This window comes from Sus scrofa, chromosome 11, assembly GCF_054392235.1.
Source record: "Sus scrofa isolate SSC_HxYL_T2T_F1_AM1 chromosome 11, Sscrofa_HxYL_maternal_Yorkshire_Landrace_v2.0, whole genome shotgun sequence".
In the NCBI taxonomy this organism is placed as follows: domain Eukaryota; kingdom Metazoa; phylum Chordata; class Mammalia; order Artiodactyla; family Suidae; genus Sus; species Sus scrofa.
In genome coordinates, this window is record NC_139393.1 from 75412117 (window position 1) to 75429720 (window position 17604).

Sequence of the window (17604 nt, forward strand, 5' to 3'; positions counted from 1 at the left end):
GCCCGCCCCTGCCTGCCCCAGCTGCCACGGTGACTTCCGGTAAGGGGACTACATTGATTTTTTTCACGGGACCTGGTTTGCTCCTTGCTGAATTACATTAATCGATTTTTTGTTCGTAGAGTTTTGTTTCACATGTAGGATAGGAGTTTGATTTTTCCCTTGGAGATTGGGACCTCTTATGTACAGATCCCATCTCTTCATTACTTTAATTTTTCTTTCTTTGTAAAACTAGGCTGTTTGAATTTTTTTTTTTAAACACTAGAATGAATAGTTTCTTGATGACAGCAGACTTGTAAGGCTGATTGGTAGTATTCAGAACCATCAGACTAATGGTTTGCTGATGGTGTGTAGTCCTCAGTAATTATACGCAGTTGTCTGTAAGTAATTGCTGTCAAACCAGTTATGACTGCATTTATGCATCCATCATTTTCAGGATTGTTGGTAACCTGGGCATATGTTCCCCAGATGACCTTGCCTCCTTGTGTCACGAGGCCCAGCTTGCTCATGCTCACCTCAACGACAGTACCTTTGGTGATAACCCCCAGAGTTGTATTCGGTGGCGAAGAGGGATTCTTCTTTACACCAAGTACTGGCAGGCAAAAGGCGGCTTTCCGGGTGTGTTGCATGGGCCTCCTTGAGACGTGAGCCCGTTGGCCTAATGAGTCTTTCACATTGGGTGGTTTTTGAGTAAAGCGTCTCCAGCAAAGCACACCTCAGTGACCATCCTCTTCGAGGCTGTCGTCTTTCTTTCTCCTTCCCGTTCGAATAACTTTGAATACTTCTCTTTCTCCCTGGGCACAAACGTTGGGCCAAGGGACTTCCCATTTTCCTGCTTTCTCTTTTCGGTTTTGTTTAACCATATTAGAAAGCACTCTAGCCTGAGACTGTCCCTCTCTGTCCAGTAGACATGCAGGGACTTCGCCTTGTGGAGTCTTCTCCTCATCCTGCTGTTTGGTGTTTCTCTTTTCAAGCATCTTCATAGTTCTCCTCATCTCTCTTTTCTCAGCATGGCGCTGTTTATGGTGGAGCTTAGCTTTCAGACCAGTCATCTTTTTTTGCCTTCATTGACCGGTCACAAACCTCTCTCGGCCTTCCTTCTTCTCTCTTTTCTCGTGGTCATCCAGACGGTATCCATCGCGCTTACGGTGTAACCCAAGATGCTCGTTTTGTGGCATGGTGACAGCCGCCGAGCCACCCGGCACAGCCGCGGGCACGAGAAGAAGCTCTTAATTTTCGGGTCTCAGAGATTCATGATCCGAGTCCACGCCGCCCTCAACAGAAAAGGCCATTGCCTTAATTTCATAGAGCCTGTAACCAGTCTTCTGAAATCAAGTGCCGCTTAGTGTTCCCTGTGCTGCTCAAGTAGACAGAGTGATGGCGTCTGTCTTACTAAGTCTCGTAAAGACTCACCAGTGCCCCTTGTCTCACTCAGAGAGAAGCAGCCAGGGGCCCAGTTTAGGGCGGTGCCAGCCTCCTCTGCATGTTAGCCACACGGGGACTTTTACTCCCGGCCGCTGTCCCACCAGCCCGTCACATCCCTTCCCACCCATTCCTTCCCACCGCATTCCCATCCCTTGGCTTGACCGGCTACTTTTTAAAGTTTTAGTTTAAATGAAGTTTTTCCTGACCTCTGAAGCGAGTTGGTTCTGCAGCCCTGTAAGGATTCTTAGCCCTGTCGTGGCCCGTGTTTGTAGTCTCATTGTGTATTTGCTTGCCTTGCATCCGCCACTGCACTGAGGTCCTTGGGCGTTTGTGTGCGGTGCATGAGTACATCAGGCCTTGAGTCGACCCTGGAAATTGAGTGAATACTGAAAGAAGGTGAGGACATGGAGGGTGGAGGGCGTTGTGGCAGTGGAGCCCAGTGTCGGCATCAGGGCCACTGTGACCTGCCAGTCAAGGCAGACAGGACACAAGGGCCCGCCCAGCAGTGACCCCTCCTCCTCTCCATGACGCTGCAGCACCCGGCACTGCTGTGTTCCTGGCTTGTCCCGGGAATTTTATGTTGGAAAAGAATTTCAGTTAAAAAAAATTCCTCCCAGGCATTTGGCAGCAGGTCAGTAAACAGTGGATCAAGAATTAAACTTTTATAGTTTGCTTCTTTAATACTTGAACCTCATGGATTTGCTTACTCAAATAGGAGAACTTGCCGTATTCGGGGACCATTCATGCAGCTTTAAATTTCCTCACTTATTTTGGAATATGGTGGAAACATTTTCCACCTTGCAAAAGAGGGATTTCACAGCTTTCCCTTCACTTTGAGAAATCCTCTGTGTGAGCTCCATTTTTGAATTCTGTTAAGATGTTAAAAGCCCTAAGTCAATTTTTATTTTAGCACTCAAGCCCAGTTTTAGGGTGAATATAATTTAGTTACTCCAGTTTTATAATTATTAGAAAGGATGTAGGTAATAGACCCACACAGTAACTCCCATTGTAAAAAGATGCTCTTAGAGCAGAGATTTGTCTCTGCCCCAGATAAATTGTATTTCTCCTTCTTCACACATTTCTCCCTGCCCGGCTGATCCTGTGACGAGAGGACCAGGCAGGTCCTGTTTATGTGTCCTGGCGCTGGTGACCATCAGCACACACGCCCACAGCGGCTGGGCGGCAGCCAGTCCCTGGAAGGAAGAGGTGGTGAGGTTGCGGGAGCCCGAACTAGGCCGAGAGTCAGCATTTGGCCCTGATGGCCTCTGCCTTTGATGTGGGAGCTTTGGTCCCCACCTCTTTCTTTTTTCAAACTCGCACCTAAACTGCCTGCTCTTTATTTTTAGGGCGCAGTCATGTTGAATAGTGATTTCTGGATAAAGAAGATTGAGATACTGTTTGTCTAAATCTGTTTTTTTTTTTTAAAGTGACAACTTACAGCTATAATCTTAGAGCCAAATGAGTATGAAGCTCCTTTCCACTTGTTTTCCTGAATTGTGTTATAAGTTCGGCATTTGCCACATTCCTGTTCCTTGACAGTTTTTGTGCAGTTTCACGATTTTACAGACAAATAGACAATCAGACGATTACTTACCTTGCAGCAAACACGTTGAACGCTGGTAATCAAAGCAGTAGATAATTCTAGTTAAAACAGATCTAAATTGACAGTGAGAGTAGTTTCCTAGAGACCTGAGGATTCTCTCACTGAGAGGATCTTAGGAGAAGGCTGCCACGTGGCAGCAAAATCAGTCCTGGGCCCACTGAAATCGTACAGGATGCCAGGCCAAGAGTTTGCAGGGTCATGTTTCACTTACTGACTGGAGGTCCACTCGGGGTCCCCAGGGCACTGATGGAGCAGAACTCTGGTTTTACTGTGATGTACGCAGCCGCCCCCTGCAGATTCTGGGCTCACAGTTAAAGAGACAATACATAGAGAGATGCGTTTATAGGGCAAAATGTCTGGTAATATGCTGAAGGAGCCGTTTAGAAGAACAGAGTCCGGGCTTGGGAATGAAATGAGAGGTGTGTTTTGAGGTACTTAAACCCAAACTTGTGTTCTAATGTGTGCAATGGAGGGTTTTAGTGTACAAGCATCTGTGTACTAACAAGTACTTACATGTCTGTAAGGTTGAAGGTCTAAAGAGAGTTACTTGGGATTTTTTGTTATCTCTGCCTTTACTCCTAGCTGCATTATCAGAGGTGAGTAAGCATCAGGCAGAGGTCTGAGTGCTTTACACACGTCCCTGAATTTCATCTTCGTGCCCACATCAGAGTACGTTAAGGATACAGCGGTGGTGTGGATGGTGTGACCCAGAGATATTTGCTCATGACTGCGAGATTGTGTTGTGCTCTTTCTATGTTGTGGTACCATGGTATTTCTTTTAGTGCATTTTGTTGAAGTTGGTCCTTCTTAACAGAGAATGATCAGAATGGCAATGTGATCTGTAGCAAAAAACCAACCAAACAAACAAAAAAAGCAAAACACCTCCTGAGAGAGTAGACCGTCCTGTCCTTTCCCTGTTTCTCCCTCATGAGCGGATGCTCCCAAGGAAAGGCACGGCGGCAGCTTCCGTCAGCCTGTAAACTTAATTTTGGAAGGAAGATCTCTGCCAGTCAGTGGGTCAAGACTTTTTAAGCACCCCCAAAACGGTATCTCCAAATGGCCGGTAAACCTGTACGAATGCTCAACCACAGAAGTAATCAGGGAAACGAGAATTGAAACCTTAAGGTGTTACTCCCTGGTCACCAACACGGGTGCAAAGAAAAAGACCGACAAGGTGAAGTGTTGGCGAGGGCCAAGGGCACCTGGGAGCTCTCGTGCAGTGCCGGCGGGGGCTTAAGTTTGAAAACAGTTGGATATTAAGAACTGACGTGAAGACACACACACCTCCTCAGAGTCCACTCCTAGGCAGACATAGGTAAGAATATGCACAGCGGCGTTATTTCTCATCGGACCAAATTAAGAACAGCCCACGTGTTCAGTAGGTGTAGAGTGGATAAATCAGTTGTGTAAACAAACATTGGGTGCTCTTCATAATCAACACGAATCACGTAGAAGGCACACGTAACAGTGTGGGCGAATCTCCTGTGTACGGTATTCGGTGAAAAAAGCCAGACACCAAGGCATTCATAATGTACACTCCACGTGTGTGACTTTCAGAAGGCAGACCAAATGAGATAAAATGTTTCGGGATTCAGGCGCAGGCGATAAAGCATGTCATACGGAGGGAGCATGTCATACGGAGCAAGGAGGGCGCACGGGGGCGCTTCCAGGATGCTGGCAGGTTCTGTGTGTCGACCTGAGTGCTAATTGCTGTAGGGTTTGTTCGGCGATAATTCATTAAGCGTCTGTTTTTGTTTTGTCCTCCTCTAAAGGTCTCAGTAGAAAACAGATGGCACCCTGAAACTGGAATAATTCAAGGAGGGCTTATTTATAAAGGTCTAATGACAGAAGTGGAACCTGATGACAAAAGGGGAACCTTTGGCAGGGCTCTTGCCTTGTTGTGCCAGCGCCCTCATGCCCAGAGAGCTCAGGCCAGGGAGAGGTTCCTAGAACCTGGAGAGGCGCCCTGCTGAGTCAGCTGCCTTGGGGACAGCAGTGACTTTCTGTTGAGGGTTGCTCGGCCTGAAGGAACTTGCAGGAAGGAACCAGGGGAATACGTACCCCGGCCCCAGGTTCCTCCTCACCTAAAGGTCCGCCCAGGCGCCTCTTATTAGCAGAACTCAGCAGAACCCCCAGGGCCCTGGAGCCTTTGGGTGGGACCCGTACCTCAGCCTCTGGAACCGAACAGGGCCAGCGAGCGAGGAGGAGCAAGCCGATTTTCCACCTGCGCTTTTCTGTCTGTGTCACAGCTCATGTCACAGCTCAGGCTTTGAGTGGCGCAGACCTGGGTTTGAGCGTATCTGCTTCTTCTGAGCTGTTTCTGTGAGTAAATCTTTTTAAACACCTTGAGTCTCGGTTTTTACCTATGAATCATCTCATTCTTATAGTTTGTACATGGTTTAGGCACCAAATACTAATGCTCATCTCTCTCCTGCCTGAAATGTCCTTTTTTTTTTTCTCTTCCCCCCCCCCCCGCCCCCCACAGCATATTTAAGTTTTTCCTGGGACTTGTCAGGCTGGAAAGGGACAGCACTGCAGGCGTCCTGTCTGTGCCGCTAATTAATTAGCTGAGTTAGTGTTTAAAAAAACCCCAAACTGACCCGTTCATTTCGCTGATCATGACTCTTCCCAGCTGGAAGAAAGGGAGTTCGTTGGTCGAGGCTTTCCCAGAGGGCCTCGCCTCCAGCATTCTGCACTTGTAACGCTTCCCATTGCAGTATTTTAGCTCTGTCTCCCTCTGAGTTTCCATGGGCCTGGAGATGAGAGACATAGGACTCACATCTTCTGCTTGGAAACCTGAGCGCGTCCATTCATTTAGTTGGACCTCCTCCCAGGGAGCCTTGAGTGCGTGTGTGGGTATTTGGGGTCTACTCCACGCAAAGGCACCCAGAACCCAGAGGGAGTCTTTTAAGTCCTGGTCTTTGCCTCCCTTTCACATCCTTTATTGTGTTGATTTCTGTGCTGTGTATTTAAGAAAAGCTTCTTTTTAATTGAAGTGTAGTTGATTTACAGTGTTGTGTTAGCTTGTGGCGTACACCACAGTGATTCAGTTATACGGAAACATACATGTTCTTTTCCGTTATGGTTTATTACAGGATCGAATATAGCTCCCTGTGCTGTACCATGGGACCTCGTTGTTTATCTTAGTGTGTTTATTTCTAACCTTATTTAAAATGTATCTTTAAGTCAGCTTCTTAACATATTTATTTGATTTTATTTGTTGTCTAGACATTGATCCATTTCTAATAATCTGTTCATTTCTTCCAGCTAATCTGCCTATCCACTTTTATTATTATTACTATTATTATTTTTGTCTTTTTAGGGCCACACCATGGCATATGGAAGTTCCCAGGCTAGAGGTCGAGCTGGAGCTGTAGCCGCCAGCCTACACCACAGCCACAGCAATGTGGGATCTGAGCCACATTTGCAGCCTACATCGCAGCTCACGGCAACACCGGATCCTTAACCCACTGAGCGAGGCCAGGCATTGAACCTGCATCCTCATGGATACTAGTCAGGTTCATTACCACTGAGCTGCGACAGAAACTCCTGTCCACTTTTAACCCTTTTCCTTTAACTATTACTTTTGTATATGACAAGCAGGAAGTGCAGCTGTGAGGATGAGCCCGCCCTTGGTTCCTTCTGTCTCCCCCTCTCTCAGGAGAGCTGTCATTCTTGGTGATGGCAAGCCTCCTGGACATTCTCATCAGCCTGCAGAGGAAGACATAAAAATTGGGCGGGCTTTTCATTTTCTTGATGACAAATCTGTACTGATCTGGGTTACTCAGGATTACCCACACTCTCCCTCTTATGTTTAAAAATGAGTCTAGCCCCCGCGACAGATCAGTTGAATTCTTGTGACCGTGTTAACCTTCTTCTTGCTAATGCTTTTCGCATGGGCGTCCTTCACCAGAAGTTGGACTTTCGGCTCCTACTCCTCTTGCCATCAGCAAGCCATGCTGTGTGAGCGGAACCTTGGCAGAGAAGGGAAGGACCTGGGTGGGTAGGAGCGCCCTCAGAGACCTGCAGGGCCGCCTGCTGGTGTGCGCTGGCACAGGGGGACCTGGCTCCTCGAGCGGCTGCAGCCCGCCTCTGCTAGAGGAGTCTGCTGCTTGGGGCGGGGGGGCACTTCTTCATCGGGGGTCACTGGCCAGGGGTTTTCAGAGGCAGACTTAGGTGTCTCGCTCCTTCACAGTTGTGTTGTTCTCCAGCCCTTGACTGTTTGCTCGTCTCTCCTGTGTCTCACCTGCGGCGGCATCTGTCTTGTTGACCAGAGTGTGGCATGTACGGCCCCGCGTATAACCGGCCCCAGCACGTCCTCACACGCAGTGGGCCCTCAGGAAAGAGCCTTCTTCATCCGACTAGTGTTGGTGTGTTTCTTTTTCTACAAGACAGAAAACTATGCCAGGTCCCCCCAAAATGAAGGCCTCATGTTTCTAAACAGCTCTGATCGGAAAGGCATATCAAGCAAAAGAATGAGACCAAAAGGAGAGCGCTTCGAGGTGGTTGAGAAGAGGCCTGGGCGAACGTGTTTGGGCAAGATAAACGTTTGTTGTACCAGAGCAGTTAGTACAACTCATTTAACGTGGGAGAACTTACACAATCGCTCCTCTTTGTTTTCCGCTGCTTCCGTGCCCATGGACAGTCCGGCAAGGCTGCTCTGACACGAGCACTGTGCTCTTACTGCCACCTACAGGTGACAGCCGGTCATGGCGCTCTTCGCAACACCTGATGTGAAGTCTTGTTGAGATTGAAATAACGTTTTAAAAAAGCTGTTCACTGGTAGAAGATAGTACAGATATTTTACTGTTAGTTTCTAAATATTCCTATATTATGAAGTATTCTGTAATAGACATGTCCTCATTCCTCTAAAGCGTTTGGAAACTTCCTGTTGTTTTTAGGGCACCGTTTTCCTCTGTAGAACCATGTCCTTCTGGGCTAGGACCTTGAGAAGATTCCACTTCATTTATTTATTTATTTTTTAGGGCCACACCCGCAGCACATGGAGGTTCCCAGGCTGAGGTCCAATCGGAGCTGTAACCACTGGCTTATGCCACAGCTACAGCAACACCAGATCCGAGCTGCGTCTGTGACCTACACCACAGCTCATGGCAATGCCGGATCCTTAACCCACTGAGTGAAGCCAGGGATTGAACCTGCGTCCTCATGGATGCTGGTCAGATTCATTGCCACTGAGCCATGACGGGAACTCCAAATTCCACTTTCGATGTTATTTATGCCAGATATGTTGCTAAGAGTCAAACATAAAAGTGACCTTGGAACACATTTAACACGGTTTAAACTTTTTTTAAATTGTGGTGAAACATGACAACATGAGAGTTAACCGTCTTCGTCTGCGAGGTACAGTTCAGTGGTGTTGAGTGCGTTGACAGTGTTGAGCAGCCGTCTCTAGAACTCCTTTCCTCTTCACAAACTGAAACGCCACACTCCTTAAACAACTCCCCTCCCTCCCTTCTCCGGCCCCCGGCAACCACTGTTCTACTTTCCATCGCTGTGAATCTGCCTACTCTGTATACACCATGTAAGTGGAGTCATACAGTACTTGCCCTTTGTGACTGGCTTGTGTCACTGAGCATAATGTCTCAGGGTTCATCCAGTGGGACCAGTGTCAGAATGTCCTTCCTTTTTCAGGATGGATAACATTTGGTTGTATGGATATACTATATTTTATTTACTCAGTCACCTGCTGATGGACACCTGGGTTTCCGCCTTTCGGCTGTTGTAACTAATGATGTTGTGATGATCACGGGTGTACAGAGATCTCTTTGAGACCCTGCTTCAACTCTCTTGGGTATATGTCCAGAAATAGAATTGCTGAGTCATGTGGTCATTCTATTTTTCATTTTTTAAGGAGCCACCTTACTGTTTTCTACAGCGGCTGTGCCACTTTACATTCCCAGCAGAAATGCACAGGGTTCCAGTTTCTCCACATCTTTGCCAACGCTTATTTTCTGTTTGGGTTTGATAATAGCCGCCCTGATGGGTAGGAGGTGATAGCTCATTAGTTTTGGTTTCCAGTTCCTGATGATTATTAATTTCAAGCATCTTTGCATATGCTTGTTGACCATTTGTATATCTTCTTTGCAGAAATGTCTGTTTTGTCTTTTTAGGGTCGCGATGGAGGTTCCCATGCTAGGGGTCGAATCAGAGCTGAAGCTGCTGGCCTACACCACAGCCACAGCCACACAAGATCCAAGCCGCGTCTGAGACCTACACCACAGCTCATGGCAACATTGGATCCTTAACCCACTGACCAAGGCCAGGGATTGAACCTGCATCCTCATGGATGCTAGTCAGAATCGTTTCCATTGAGCCATGACGGGAACTGTCATTGCCCATTTTTTCATCACTTTTTTGTTGTTGCTGTTAAGTTGTAGGAGTTCTTTTTGTTTTCTGTGTAGTAACCGTTTATCAGACAGTGTAATTTGCGAATATTTTCCCTTATTCCATAGGTTAGCTTCTTACTCTGATTGTGGCCTTTGATGTAAGAAAGTTTTTTTGGCGTGATTTTAGGTCCACTTGTTTATCGTATTCTCATGATAAGGATGAACTGAAAAGCTTTAAATTTGTACGTGTTACCAGAGGGTGGGGTAGGTCTTCCTCAGAATCCAGTTGTCTTTTAGGGCCTTTTCTCAGGGACTTAATCTGAAGAGTGTTTCTCTCCAGTCCTCAAGACCTGCCCTTCATCCAGGAGGACGTGAAGCAGGGTGAGCAGAAGCAGCCGTGTTCCAGAGCTGGCTCCCTCCAGAGCCGTCCACTTACAAGGGTGTCTTTCTTAGGCTCTGGAAATTGTGTCTATCATGACAGTAATACGAAAAGGAAGGGACAACATTTACCTTTTTCAGTGTCCTTCTTGTCCCCTGCTCGTCCTGATTAATATGTGTCAATGATTGCTTTGAAAACAGCATGCTCATCAACTTCGCGAGTTACAGCAGCTTCTGAAGGTATTTTAGTAATAGCAGAGCACAGAAACCCCCGAAAACAGTGTCTCCGAGAACACAGGCGTCTGTTTCTCTTTTGTCACATCGCTGGTGGGCAGGCGGGCGGGCTGTGTTCTAGGAAGTCGCTGGGGACTGAGCTGGTGGCAGCTCTGGCACCCTCACCTTGTGCCTCCACTGTTTCTATTTCCAGCTGACAGGGAGCCGTCAGAGGGAAGCCCAGGAGAAGGGGCTGCCCTTTGACCAGGGGCTGTGGAAGTTGTAAATGTCACTCCCGCTCACACCCCAGGAACATGGTCGTGTGGCCACATCTAATCATAGGGAGGCTGGGAAAGTGTCCTGAACGAGGCAGCCAGGTCCCTGGGTGTGAGGGGGAACTGCTGGCAGTGGGCTTCCAGGAGCAGTAGCTGTAACACATTCGCCGGATTAGCACGGTGGAGTTAGGGCTCTGCAGCTGGTGGATAAAATGCTGACGAGAAGGAACACCAGGTTCTTTCGCCCCAAACATCACCTGCAGAGACACCAGCGGCGGGATTGCTGCTTGGGCAGCCATGTGCCTGGAAGAGCCCAGGGAGCCTGTGAGATGGCATTGCCACGTGATTGCCAATTAACACCGGTGTGCTGCTAGATGCCGTAGGTAGCACTGCAGGGCAGCAGGCATGGCTCTGCTGGTCCTGTCCTGGTCTGGTCGGCATCAGGACAGGAAGGGGATGCAGACCTGCCAGGCGAGGAACAGTTGAGAGAACAGGCAGGCTGATGCTGGAGAAGAGAAGACGGGTCGGGAGAACAATCTTCAGCTGTCCATGAAGGGGCGGGGGCGGGGCACAACCCGGGTGAATTGAGGCTACAGAGATGCTGCAGGAAGCTGTTGGGCTTGCTGAGGAGTAACTCGAAGGCACTCCCTGTCTCCAGGCAGAGTGATTCCCCTGGGAGGTGCTGACTTGCGGAACCGAAGATGCTGGAGCAGTGGCTGGGAAAGCACTGGGTGGGATGGGCAGGACATGCCCGCATGGGGTGGGCGGCAGGAGGGAAATCCTGGGAAAGCCCTCTGAGCATCTCTGGGTCTCTGCTTCTTACTGTGGGAACCACCGGTAGACCTAGAGAACGAGAGGCATTAGTAGGAGTCCAGCAGAGGGGCAGTATTTGCCAGGAAGCTCTGCAGCCCAGGACCAGGACAGCAAATTTGTTCTCCTGGTCTCTAAGTAACAAAGACATAAGTGTCCATCCAAGGATGAACAGATAAAGAAAATGCTCTCTCTCTCTCTCTCTCTCTTTCTCTCTCTCTCTCTCTCTCTCTCTCTCTCTCTCTCACACACACACACATAGTAATATTTATTCAGCTATAAAAAAAGGAAATCCTCTCAGTTGCAGCAACATGGACAGACCTTGGGTGCATTATGCTAAGTGAACTAAGTTAGGGAAAGACACACTGTATGGTCTCACTTATGCGTGGAATCTGACAACATGACAAAGCGAATGGGATGACAGATGAGGAGAATAGGTAGGTGGTTGTCAGAGGCAGGGGCAAGCAGAGTGGATGGAGGGGGTCAAAGGTACAAACTTTCAGTGACAAAATAAGTAACTCCTGGGGATACAGTGTACAGCATAGTGACCGTAGCTGATAATACTGTGTTGCATATTTCAGAGTCACTGAGATCGTAAAAGTTCTCATTACAAGAAAGAAGTTTTGTAACTATGTATGGTGGGTGGATGTTAACTAGACTTACTGTGGTGTTCATTTTGCAGTATATGCTAGTATTGAATCATTGGGTTATACAGCTGAAATTAATAAGATGTTAGTTATACTCAACAAAAACAAAATAACAAGGACATAACTCATTGCAGTGGGTTATTACACTAGTGAAACAAACTATTTGAAAATGAGTTTTTTCCTGTGTAATCTAAGTAATTGATTTTGCTCATGAGCAAAGAATGTTTTTAATTTCGTTTTTTGTTTTTGTTTTTTTTTTTTGGATGCACCCACAGTATGCAGAAGTCCCAGTCCAGGGATCAAACCTGAACCACAGCAGTGACAATGCCAAATCCTTAACTGCTACGCACCAGGGAACTCCAAAATATTTAAAAATTTTTGAGGTATATACTTTGAGAAAATCATCTATAAATACTTGAAATTAAAGAAGAACAGAATGCAAAACATTTTAAAAGTTAGAATTAAAGGTAAAAGGACTGGCTGTAAATAATGAGCTGGTACTGTAACATCTTTAAAACATTTGTAAAATAGAATATCCAAAATAATTTGTTTTTCATATATTATTACCAATTCTTACAGAACTTTTAAAAATTAAAATATAGTTTATTTACACTGTTGTGCTAGTTTCAGCTGTACAGCAAAGTGACCCAGTCATACACATGTATATATACACATATTCTTTTTTCATATTGTCAATTATTATAATTACATCATGTTTTATCCCAAGAGATTGAATATAGTTCCCTGTGCTATACAGTAGGACCACATTGCTTATCCATTCTAAATGGATCTACTAAGCCTTACAGAACCCTGAGAAGAACTATTTAAGGATATTTTTCCTTTTCAGAATAAGTGCATCAGCAATTTAATTGGTTTTGCCTGCAGTCACACTCTAAACCACTAGATGGCAGTGTTAGACAGGCCTTGATAAAAGATGTAAATCTACTCTGAAAGTTATTAAATGGGGCTCAAATGGTGAAATAGTTTGTAATCAAATAAATAAAAGAGAAGTATTGTAGTTTATACGAACAGCCTGAACATCTTGGATACTCTGTGACAATATTTAGAGCATGTATACTATAGTTAGAATTTAGAACTGGTATTGTATGTATTTATTTTTTCCTAAATTACATGGCAGATTATTTCAAACACATTGTTATAACAATTGTGAAAAGCCTATGACGTAATATAAGAATAATTTTATGTTATGATTATGAGTGGAATCAATATAGCACAATTTCAAATTTTTAACTATGCAGAGTGAGGCAGTACCCTACTTGGCCCCAATACTAACCTCAAGGAAAAAAATGTACTATTATCTGGGCTAACCAAAGAGAGCTATAAGCAGATTTTTGTCAAAGGGATATGGTAATATTGTTTTATGTTTTTTATCTCTGAAGTCTTATATGAGGCACAAACTATATTTTTACCAGAATGCACACGTGCGTAAACATTAATAAGAAAACACTTAGAATTTAGCAGAGATAATAGTATAATACCATGTTAGAGTCATCAGCTTTTGTCTTCCCAAATAATGTGCTTTAGCTTATTCCTGGGCACAGAATGAGTGGTAGATTTTAATGCCCACTCCTAGCATTTCTATATCAATATCCAAGGGTGTAGGTATCAAAAACACGTAGGAGGAGTCCCCACTGCAGCTCAGTGGAATCAGGGGTGTCTCTGGAGCACTGGGACACAGGTTCAGTCCCCAGCCCAGCACAGTGGGCTAAAGAGTCCAGCGTTGCTACAGCTGTCGTGTAAGTCACTGTCCTGGCTCGAATCTGATTCCTGGCCTGAGAACATCAGATGCAGCCAAAAAAGGAAGAAAAAAAAAGCAGAACATTCCCAAAACCCATAAACTGTAGAAGTAGGAGATAAAGAGTTTGTACTTAAGATGCATAATTCTATAGAAATTGCTGGTTGATGGCGTGGACATACATATGAGTTCTAAGGAAGGATAAAAATAAGGAACAGGAAGCTGAACTGTGAATGGTGATTTTTACTGTCTGTGAACTTTGATAACTTACAGAATGTGCTAATGTTTTATGTAAATTTTTGAAAAGTCAATTTTAGTTGATTTTTAGAAAAAGAAGGAAGAATTTCCACAATGAGGAAAGGCATGCCCTGAGGTGTTCCTTGTGTGAGGTAACAGCTTAGTGATTGGGTGTGCAATACACGCTCATGAACGAGTGAGAGAAGTCTACCTTGCATTTTACAAGAGTGGTAAGCTTCTTGTGATTTCCCCATCTTTCCTTTTTCTCTTTTTTCTTTTTTTGTTTTTTAGGGCTGCACCCGTGGCTTATGGAAGTGCTCAGGCTAGGGGTTGAATCGGAGCTGCAGCTGCAGGCCTACACTGCAGCCACAGCAATGCGGGATCCAAGCTGTGTCTGCGACCTACACCACAGCTCATGGCCACAGCGGATCCTTAACCCACTGAATGAGGCCAGGGGTTGAACCGGAATCCTCATGGATACTAGATGAGTTCTTAACCTGCTGAGCCACAGCTGAAGCTCCCTGATTTCCCCACCTTTCCATCCAACAAATATATGAAGAACTTGCTTTATGGTAGAGACTGCTCTGGGCTGAGGACGCTATGCTGTGTAAACCGGACAGTCTTTCTCATTGACTTTACATTATCACTGGGGATGGAAGGCAGTAAACAAGGGGGTATAATAGAGGCCGCGTCAGATGATGATCCGTTCCGTGTAAAAATAAACCAGCCAGCCAGCCGGGGAGGGAAGACCGCTTCAAACAGCATGGTCTGGAAAGGCCGTAGGGAGTGGGTGACATTTGAAGGAGACCTGGAGGAGTGAGCCGTGAGGCCGTCTGGAGGCGTGTCTTCCACGCATAAGGAACTGCCAGTGCAAAGGCCCTCCCTCAGGCAGCTGTGTGAGGAGCAGGGTGTGTTGGTGGAGGCGGGGTGATGAAATTGGGGTAAGAGAGGTCACCAGGCCTCCTAGGCCTTTGTGCCAACTCGAGCTTGCACTCAGAGCGTGCTAGGAGCCAGTCATGACTCTTTGGGCGTCAGAGGCACCTTGGTCTGTACTACTTATTTATTTATTTGTTTTTTAGGGCCGCACCTGCAGCATGTGGAAGTTCCCAGGCGAGGGGTGAAATCAGAGCTGCAGCTGCTGGCCTTCACCTCAGCCGCAGCAACTCGGGACCTGAGCCGTATCTGAGACCTACACCACAGCTCATGGCAACGCCAGATCCTTAACCCACTGAGCGAGGCCAGGCATTGAACCTGCATTGTTATGGATCCTAGTCAGGTTCATTAACCGCTGAGCCACAAAGGGAACTCCTATTTTTTTTTTTTAAATTGTTACTATAGCGCCTATTCCTTTTGAAAAATGTGTAATCATTTTGCACATTTACACATTGTTCTGTTCCTTCTGGTTCTCATATTATCAAGTTCTCCCTCAGGGCATTCTGTTGCATCTTGTGGTTTGTGATTTTTCATCATGAACTCATTTTCCCTGGGTTTTGTTTGCTGTCGGGACCCCCAAGTGCCTAAGCTCATGAAAGTATTTCTACAAGGGACTTTGCGTTTGCTCCTGCTGGGTCTCCAGGGGTTTTGTTGTCCTGGTCTGGCTTTTGTGTTATTTTCTTACCTTATGGTTTCCATGCCATTCAAGTGAGGGTAAATCTAGACTACAAGTTGACATATGATATTGGCCTTGGATTTCAATTACTTGTTGGGACAGTTTATAGTTTTCTTTCCCGAGGCCATTCTTGTAAGCTAAATGTCTTCCCCACTCCAGCAGACTGAATGGAATATTTTTAGCCCTCTCTGTCAAAGGCCAGGTCTTTGAGCATCTGTGCTCAGTCCCAGCTCTTCTTCCTCAGGCAGGTGGGGACCGTGTCTTCTTTCTTAGGCTATGCCTAAGCTGAAAAATTCAGCCCCCAGCACCAGGGGCCTGTATCTGGTTTCCGTCCCTTGGAGGTCCCTGAAGCAGCACTTGCTTTGATTTCTGTTTTTGTTCTGATATTTGGGATTATGACAGAAAATGTTAAGTATATGCAAAAGTGTAATGGACTCGTTTTAATCTCATCTAGCTTCAGCAGTGATCAACTCAACATCTTGTTTTATTATATCCTCACTCACGCTTATGTGATTCTAATCAACCTGTAATGGACTCACTTTGGCCTGTTAATCCAGGAGCAGAAGTATAGGGTCATAGGGGTGTGTGTGTGTGTGCATGCGTGTGTGCTTTCTTTGCTCTCTATTCTATGCCATTGGTCTTTTTATTCGATCGTGTGCCCCATACCTTAACGTCCTTTTTTTTTTGCTTTTTAGTATATGTCAATATCTAGTAGAACAAGTCACTTTTCCACTCATCTATTTCAAAATTAACCTAACTGCTCATGTACTTTACATATACATTTTAGAGTGAGTCCTTGGATATCTTAAATTCAGTTGGAATTTGGTGGTATTGAATTTATAGATTGATTTGGGAGAAAACTGATACCTTTATTAAGTTTTCCCATCTAAGAGCTTGGAAGCAGCCAAGATGTCCTTGAGTAGGTGAACCGACAGACAAACTGTGGTCCATCCAGACGGTGGGGACTGTTACTCAGTGCTAACAAGAAATTAACCAGCCATGAAAAGACATAGGGGAACCTTAATAAATATCACTAAGGGAAGACAGCAATCTGAAAATGCTGCATACTGTATGATTCCTCCCTATGACCCTGTGTAACATTCTGGAAAAGGTAAAACTGTGGAAATGGGAAAAAAAATCAGCAGTTAAGGGGGAGAGAGGAATGACTAGACAGAGCCGAGAGGATTTTTAGTCCGTGAAAATACTCTGCATGATACCGTCGTGGCGGATACATGTTCTCATGTATTCGTCCAGCCCACAGAATGTCTGCCCAGAGTGGCCCACGATGTAACTTTGGACTGAATGATAGTGATGTGTCAGTGTAGGTCCATCAGTGTTAACCAGCGAGAATAGGGAGGCTCTGCACGTCTGGGGGAGACCTCCGCACCGTCCTTTCAATTTTGCCATGAACCTAAAACTACTCTAGAAAGAGTAAAGTCTTTGTGAGAAAAAAAAAAAGTTTCAGTGATTTTTCTCCACTTTCTTTTTTCAGTGTCATAGATTTTTGCTCCTAGGTTATTTCCTTCCTTCTGCTTGCTTTGGAATTAATTTGATCCTCTTTATTTTCTTAAACCAGACGCCTAGCTCATTGATCAAGACCTTGCTTTTCTAGGAGTTCCCGAGGTGGCACAGCCAAAATGAATCCGACTAGGAACCATGAGGTTGTGGGTTTGATCCCTGGCCTCACTCACTGGATTAAGGATCCAGCGTTGCCATGAGCTGTGGTGTAGGTTGCAGACACAGCTCGGATCTGGCATGGTTGTGGCTGTGGCGTGGGCTGACGGCTGTAGCTCCGATTTGACCCCAGTTCGAACTTCCATGTACCACAGGTGCGGCCCTAAAAACCAAAAAAACAAAAACAAAAACCTTGTGTTTTCTGATGTAAGTATTCAGTGCTATGCATTTCTTTTTAAGCACTACTGTAGCTGCATCCCACTGGTTTTATGTTGTATTTTATTTTCATTCAATTAAAAATGTTTTTTGGTATCCCCTGGACTTGATCTTTAATTCATGGATTATTCAAAAGAGTTTTTAATTTCCAAGATATCCCAAATATGTTTCTGGTATTGAATGCCAATTTATTTCTGTGTAGACAGAGAACTTACTATTATGATTCCAATTCTTTTAAGTTTGTTGAAGTTTGTTTTTTGGTCTACCTTACTGAATATTCCAAGTGCACTGAAAATGTGTGTGTATTCTGGGATTCCTTTTGTAGCTCGGCAGGTTAAGAACGCAACTAATATCCATGAGGATGTGGGTTCAATCCCTGGCCTTGCTCAGTGTAAGGATCTGGCATTGCCGCAAGCT

General features: G+C 45.6%; 1 protein-coding gene and 1 pseudogene across 5 annotated transcripts in view; one reads left to right on the top strand and one right to left on the bottom strand.

Annotated features, from left to right (window-relative positions):
* The window catches only part of UBAC2 (UBA domain containing 2), a 175930-nt gene that overhangs the window by 49074 nt on the left and 109252 nt on the right, over positions 1-17604 (top strand). The window lies entirely within an intron of this gene.
* Positions 327-1175, bottom strand: LOC102161879 (ribosome biogenesis protein NSA2 homolog pseudogene; annotated as a pseudogene).